This window comes from Bidens hawaiensis, unplaced genomic scaffold (assembly GCF_021521415.1).
Source record: "Bidens hawaiensis isolate Kalapana, Puna unplaced genomic scaffold, B.hawaiensis_p1.1 tig00000190_1, whole genome shotgun sequence".
NCBI classification, from domain to species: domain Eukaryota; kingdom Viridiplantae; phylum Streptophyta; class Magnoliopsida; order Asterales; family Asteraceae; genus Bidens; species Bidens hawaiensis.
In genome coordinates, this window is record NW_027491020.1 from 4,304,247 (window position 1) to 4,312,772 (window position 8,526).

General features: G+C 32.6%; 1 non-coding gene across 1 annotated transcript; it reads left to right on the forward strand.

Annotated features, from left to right (window-relative positions):
• The first annotated feature begins 7,716 nt into the window (after positions 1-7,716).
• Positions 7,717-7,789, forward strand: TRNAE-CUC (transfer RNA glutamic acid (anticodon CUC)). The gene has a single exon. It is a non-coding gene; the product is annotated as a tRNA-Glu (tRNA).
• The last annotated feature ends 737 nt before the right edge of the window (positions 7,790-8,526 follow it).

Genomic DNA, 8,526 nt, shown 5'->3' on the forward strand with positions numbered 1-8,526 from the left:
TGTTACACAGCACCCCTAGCAGCGGAGTTTTAGGGGCGACAGCCCCTAGCAGGGTCCAAGGGGCAGAGCCCCTGGCTGGGGTTAAGCTAAAGTTCAGTTATTTAATCAAATCAAATCTTAATTTTAAACGTTACCTTCATCTTCCATATCTATCGTTTACGTACGTATACGTTGTTCATCTTTCGTTTATTAAAAATCATCTTAATCCAGGGTATAATTCTTCATGGGCGTATAAGTTAGTTGGGCGTGTAAGTTAGGGTGGCGCATAAGTCCTTATCCAACGTGTAAGTTTTCCCAACGTATAAGTTTTACATACACGGTGCATGCATACATATACGCAATATACATATACATGGTGTACTTATACGGTGCATCCATACATATACGTGGCTCACCCTTATACACTATTTATATACTTATGCGTTGTCCACACTTATACGACTCATACATACACGTTGCGTTTATCTTATACACCGAACATACTTATGTGCTGCCTGAACTTATACGCTGCTTAAACTTATACGGCGTATAAGTTCAGTTCAGCTCCTTGTTACTTGTTTTTGGGGTTTTTTTTCGATATCGGCGCCGTCAGCCGCCGTTTACCACCATGGTTGGTCAGGGTTTGATTGTTTATAGCCTAGGTAGCTTCGGGGTGTCGAGATCTGAGCTAAGGTGGCCCTTAAGCTCGTTTTTTATTGATTAAACACCCGAATAAAGCTAGATCTAGATCCAAACGGCTCATAGGACATCATAGGGTTGTGGTGTCGTGTTCTACCACGTTGGGTCAGTTGGGATAAATGATTTCTTACCTTCGGTTGGTCTCGGATCGTTGAATATAGTAGAGTAGAAAGTGTTTGGCTCAAGTTTGTGTTTTGATGGTGTAGGCTAAGGTGTAAAATGGATGGAAAATGGAAAGGATTAGGGTTTAAGGGGTATTTATACCCCTTAAGCCCATGGACCTCAGGCCCATCTTTCCGTTTTAGTCCATAATTAATTAAAATCCACCATCCCTTTTATCTTATTATTTTATTACTAACTCTACTAACTTAAATTAATTCCTCCAACGAAATTAATATATTAATATTATTCTAGAAAATCTTGAGATGTTACAGTTTTCGATGTGATTTAAATTATGCTTGTGATTAGAATGTTATTGATTGAATGATTGATTTCTACGGTTATTGTTATTGCAAAAATAAATATTATTGTTTATCATTTAATTATAAGAATCATTACATTTATTATTTATAAAATCACCTTTATACTAAACGTAATAAACATATAATCAAAATATAAATAATTAGTTTAAATAAATAAATAAATAAATAAATAAATAAGAGTTGAGATATAATATAATAATAAATGTTTATATAGTTAATTATTATATGTAATAAAAAGATAAATATTTAAATAGATAATTAAAATATGTAATATATATATATATATAATATTAAATAAATATAATACAAATGATTAAATAAATTATTATCATAATAAAATATGTATTTTGATTTTTAACGAAAATCTAATTGGTAACAATATAATTAATACATTTAATACGTTTGTTATATTTTTGTTTAAAAATAATACATACATATAATATATACATACATAGTGTGTGTATATATATATATGAAAGCTTGCAACAAGATAAATTGACAAGAACTTAAACTTAATGATGTCGATTTAATAAAATAATGTATATTTTATATTAATATTAATTATAAATAAAATTATAAATCATTTAAACAATCAAACAAATGAAAAATATAAAAAATTAGCCAAAACTAGGTTGGGAGAGGGTCGAACTCACGTCCCAGCCGGCTCAAGACCTTAACACAGACACACCAGCCAAGTGGGTTGGTCAGTTGGTTATTATATGAAAACAAGATATTAAATATGAAAACTGATTAAACCCAACTTATTTATAAACCCTAGAATCTACAATCAGTTAATATGCTTAATGATTGTTTAATTAACATAAGGGTTATCATAACACGGATTAAAACGATCATGATGCATATAATAATTACCTGAAACGATGAGTAATCGATGGTTTAATTGAACGACAGGTGGACGGATAAAGCTTGAACTTGAATCGCTATTAACAAACATGTATGATGCAATTACTTTGTGAATTAGGTTCGCGAAGGTTGCAGGAGTATGTTCACAAGATTAATTGAATTGTTATATGTTCTAAATGGTATAATAATATGTTGATATGTGATGGTGACATATTTTGAACAATAGGATCAATTCTTGATCTCATACTCTAATTAACATGTCGGTGTAGATTGTTTTAGGCAAAACAAACGATTTGGTGAAGTAATTTATATTACTACACTAATTTAGGCACAAGAAATCAAGGGGTTACGGGTTTGGAGTATAGATACATGTTTGGAGGTGGGTATGGATTTGGGTTAAAGATTATAATATAATCTTTAGGCAGATTTGCAAAATGGTCCTTTCACTTCATGTGTGGATGCAAAAGGGGTTAAAACTAAGTTTGGGGTGGATTTTGTATACTTAACAAAGTTAAAATAATAAATGAAGAAAAAAGAAAAGTAATTTAAATATTTTATTGATTAATTTACTCGAAAACGAATACATGTCGGTAATGGATATTAATATAATAAACGAAAAATACGAGTTGTTACAGATGTTAGGTCACGAAATCTACCCTCCTGTAGCTCAGATTTGGGCCAGGGTTGGAGGAGAGTGTTTGTGTGTTTTTGAGTGTGTAGGGAGGTAAGGAAGATGGAATGAGGGTCTTATGGTTTATGGAAGGTTTATGGTGCTTATATATGGTAAGCCCATGGACCTTAAGGCCCATAACCAGTCCCTGAACCATCTTTTATTTCCAAACTCACAACCCAACTCATTATTATTTAACTTAACTAAATAATAACACACTATTAAATAAACAAAATTATTTTATTTATTATTTTCAAAAGTATGATGTTATATACTCCCACGCCTGGATTGAACCAACTTGGTCTTATTTGCATTTATTTCATTAGTATATTCTAAACTTTCTAAACACTATGGAACCTTTTGCATTTACTTTGTGCGTTGAGCTACTCTACAAATGCCAACAAAAATTATAAGTGTAAGAAGACATAATTAATTGACATGTGTCAAGTGGGTACCAAAGGAAAATGGTATAAAAGTAACAATACATATTTTCTTTCTCCACATGCAAGTTACATAGCGTCTATAACTTTTTCATATGATAATTTTTTTTAAAAACTCACCATAATAACAAGCGTTTTTTATCTTTAATATGAGTATGAACTTGTTATATAAAAATTACATCATATTGTCTTTTTGCTTTCCATTGTGTCTTTTTTTTGTTATTTTGTTTTTTTAAATACTAATAACACTGCTATGTAATAATAATAAGAAAATATAATGATAAAACAACAACAAACTATCTAATACCTAAAACACAATGATGAATGCATATTACACAATAATCTGACACGTAAAACACAATGATTAATGCATATAACACAATGAACTGAAACGCAAGACGCAATGGTGAATACATATAACATAATGACCTGAAATTTAAAACACAATGAAAACTACATATTACACAATGACTTAAACGTAATACACAGTGAACGTAATACTATTTTTCTCAAATTAGGTGAATGACACATGTCAATCCCGAACAAAAGACCATAAACATATAACACAATTACTACAACACAATGATAAGTAGAAAGACAAATGTTGGGCTTAAAGACACAATGACGAACACAAACACATAATGAAGTAATCTTTGTTTTAATTTTTATCTTCAATATGAGTACTAACTGAAAAACACAATTGCCAAAATCTATAACACAATGCATTGAAAAACCTAATTAAAAAACTCAATGCACAACCAATAACACAATATAAAAAAACCCATTATTTATTTTAAATTTCTATATAACAATATGATATTCGTATTAAAGATAAAAAAATGTCTGTTATTATGGTGAACTTTATTTTCTAACAAATATGTCGTATGAAAAGGTTATAAACGTTTTAACATGATGGATGAATTGACATGTGCATTGCATGTAAAGAGAGAAAATTATCATAAGTGAACTATTACCTTCATGCTCTTGTAAGGCCCCGTTCCCAGCCCTACTTTAGCGTCGGATTTACTCATAAACACAGTTCTACAAATCAGAGTTTATTAAAAACCTTCGCGGAATATAAAACTTTAACCGTTTATTACAAAACATTTAATCTTTTCTTTAATACCATAACATAAATCATCATATTAATACATCATTTCTTCCATCCTCAAATGCCAGCCGTTCGTTCCATGCATGGGGAACTATTACTATTGCCCATGCTATATATTCTCCATAGAGGGAACACTCTATACATATATTATCCATAGAAGGAACACTCTCTCTATATATATTATCCATAGAAGGAACACACTATATACTTTCCATGGAAGGAACACTATATTGTCCATAGAAGGAACACTATACTATCCATATAAGGAACACTATATTGTTCATAAAAGGAACATTATACATTATTCATAGAAGGAACTCTATATTATCCATAGAAGGAGCACTGTATATAAATTATTATTTAATATCCATGCAAGGAGCTAATCTTTTCCCTTGGCAATACGTACAATATCCGAAGATCGTTCAAATACCGACAAGCAATCAATCATATCTATCATATATATCATACATGGCATACACTTACCATTTAAGGTGAGTGTATTAACTATCACATCGAGTATGCACACAGCCCCGAAAACATAACAAGGAAAGGGGCTAGAAACTCACCTGAACTCGGTTATTTCTTCCGTTAATGGTTACTCCTTTCTTTGGCTGTGCGCGGCTAACTGTATAACAATTATGTGTATTGATTACTATCACTTTCCATATCACTTTTCTAGTTTAATTATTACCCTCAACGAACGGGGGTCCGAGGGCAGCGCCCCTGGAAGCGGGGTTCTATGGGTGGCAGCCCCTAGCAGGGTCCAAGGGGCAGAGCCCATGGCTGGGGTCGAGCTGCTAGGTCAGCTGGAAAAATTTTATTTCTATTAATTGTCTTATCACATTTTCCATAAGGATTTTAAAATATTTTCTAATTCATCATCTCATTTGCTATAACAAATTAAGTCTAATTCGTTATCATATCACACTGTAATTCATTATCAGATGACATTCTAATTCGTTATCCTAGCGTGACCTGATTCGTTTTCTTAATGTAACGAATGGGTAGATAACGAATTAAATGCTCATTCGTTATCAGGTCACACGAATGAGTCCCATTCGTTATGAATGTGTAATGAATTGATCAATTATAACGAATCATCCATGTTCTTATCCAGATTTTGAATCAGAGGTCAAAGTCAAAATTGATAAGAACAAATAACAGTCAACAGGTATTAGATCTGCAATACTCCTTCATTTCTTAACCAAATATCATGATTTAGGTATCATAGGAATCGTCTATGCAGCGCCTACAAACCCTAAGGGTCCAATCATCCAAATATCCGCGTTTACAGGGTGCGCTTTCAGCATCTATAATACGGGTTTCTTTATGTTAACATTTAACCTATCAAACGTTAATCAATTTCAGTAGTTTTGGCTTCGTTGGATTCGTTTTTACCATACTAAAATAGATCTATGATTTCTTGACTAAATCCGAACTTAAACGAACAAGTTCTCAATATAAACGTACCTTAAATGAGTAGGTTTACAAATACGGTCTAGTCTTGATGTTGTTTTGGTCCGTCACAACGATCTAGCACCAACGGGTTCGGGTTTCCACCTTCGGATCTTGGCTCGGGATTTGGATAATGTTTGTGTGTTTATCAAGGTGTAGGCTATGGTGTAGAGATGGATAAAAATGGAAAGGATTAGGGTTTAAGGGGTATTTATACTCCCTTAAGCCCATGGACCTAAGGCCCATCTTTCCCTTTTGGTCCATAATTAATTCCACCTAAAAAACCTACTAATCCTATCATATTTTATTATTATTAATAACCGAATGAAAAAATTGGGATGTTACAGCTCTTCTCGTTGATTTTTATTCTTAAATTTATCTCCACCATTCAAATCTAAAATCAATGGATTTAATTCATTCTTACCTCTCATATTTTTGTTGTCCTTTGTATTTTAACATTATCATTACTTTGTTTATCCTTTAGAGTTAGCACAGAACCCAAATGCAGTATGCTTCTGCTTTGTTTTCTCTATTAAGTTATTAACTAACTTTCATGTTTCTAGTTGTTTTTCTCTTATATCATGCAAAATAAACCTTAGAAGAAACATAACAGATGAAGAGATCAAGGGATAAAGAAAGACGTGTGATATTATTTATTATTTATGTGAGGTGAAAGTGTCTAGGGTGGTTACCCGGGAAACTAAGAAAAACTTCATGAGATTTTTATGTTCTCTTATGATTATACAAGTCACAAACTTTTGCTAGACTTTGCGCTCGGATAGGCAACCATAATACTACATTATTAGTATCTGCATGTCAAAACAGATAGAAACATTAATCACTTTCATTAGTTTTTTAATTATTCGCTAGCATAGTAACATATTGTTACTATTCAATGTCAAATGTTGACTACATATTGCCATTGCTAGTTGTGATCATTTGCTATAAGAGAGTGTTGGTACGTTTGATCATATTTGCTACCGATTAATGCTGTTACCTAAGAACATTTCTACTCGACTTATATGAACGAAGGACACTATGAAGATTAGTGGATATAAAGGTTGTTGTTTCGAGTTAAATGCTTTAGTTTATGCATTTAAAGTGTTGTAAGCTTAACCTTGTTTGAAAAAAACGATTATAATAATTCTTACGAATTGGAATATTTTAATAAAACTAAAATTTTTATAAATCAATAATAAAACTTTGAATATTTGGTAACATAAAAAATGTTGGAGCTCCTTTTTAAGTCAAATTATGGTGGAATGAATCTTTAAAAAAGATAAAACAATTCAAATTCAAACATGGTGTAAAAGACAATGTTTAATCTTACGGTTAACGGTATAAGGACGAAGCCAAAACAAGCCGGATTAACATTTCAAATTTCACATAAAAGACTTATCATTATAGTAACTCTTCATCTTATCCAATTGTTGGTTTCGTGTGTATAAGCGAAAAACTTTAATCTTGAAGTTATCAGTTTTCAGTACACGATTTATAAAGCTATTTAGGACAACTAAAAACACAAAACCAATAATTTAATTTCAGGCATGTAATATTTTTAGATCATGCGTTGTTGATGGAGCCCCTAAAGGGCGTATTGCGTCATGTGGTGCCATGTCACCATAGGGGATTTTTACAACAAATGGTGTAGTGGATGAAGCCCCTCCAATCAAAACCTAATTAATTACTTATTTAGTTAATTTTCTCTTTTTAATAAAAAAAACGCTTTATAGGAAACACTCCCAACTCAAAACCAGCCAAAAGCGCCCCGGGGAGCGGTGTGCCTGGACGCTTTGGGCTATTTTTGTGGACTGAAGACGCCACGCCCACTATATATGGTCTTATATAATTTCATGTTAAACTTGTAATTTGTTGTTAGCCTGTTAACACAGTATGAAAATTCGTTTTATATTCTTGATCCAGAGTAATTTATTTGATATAGTTATGGCTTTTTCATAGTAGTTCTTCATTTAGAATTTAACATCTAGAAGTACCAAAATCCTAGAAGTACCAAAATCCATTGTAGTCTAGTTGGTTAGGATACTTGGCTCTCACCCGAGAGACCTGGGTTCAAGTCCCGGCAACGGAATTCTATATTTATGATGTTCTTCTTTTAACTTATTTATAATATTACAATTTCAAGAGATTTAGTGCATCATGTGTTGTGCCTTACAGGTCAAATGTATCACTCTTTATTCTATACGTACAAGCCTATTAAACAATTAACTAGACATCCTATTTTTAAGCCACGTATCCTTTCAAAAGCTCCAGATCAGAGAGAAAAAGCTAGACGTGTCATTGTGTTAGGCATCGATCGCTCATACTGCTATCACACATTCATCTTCATCTTCATCTTCTCTTCTCTCTTCAGATTTGATCGAACTTAACGATATCCGAGTTATCGACATCGCCTTTGCCCAAATCACCGGAGCCTACAGTGATCGGTTCATCCCTTTCCGATCGTCGATCATCACTAACTATTGTCGGGTTCCATTTCAGAACCCTAAGTGGCGGTGGTGTGGTGTCGAAGTGGTCTGGTGGGTGTATGGACCATCATTTGTTCTCTGATATTCATAAACGGTAAAACACAAAGGTGGTGTGTTGCGACATTGCTCCCCGTTTCTGACAGTGGTTTTATGTGGGTATCGCTACTTCGTTCTTTCTTTCATTTTATTAAACCCTAAAAACCCTGATTTTCATCGTTTCTCTAAGGTAATTGTTCAATTCAACAATTAGATATACAACAAGCATGCTTTAGTTTGAATTAGTAGAAGGCTCAATAGATTTCAATTTAATATTAAACGCCTTTGTGTTTTACCGTTTATG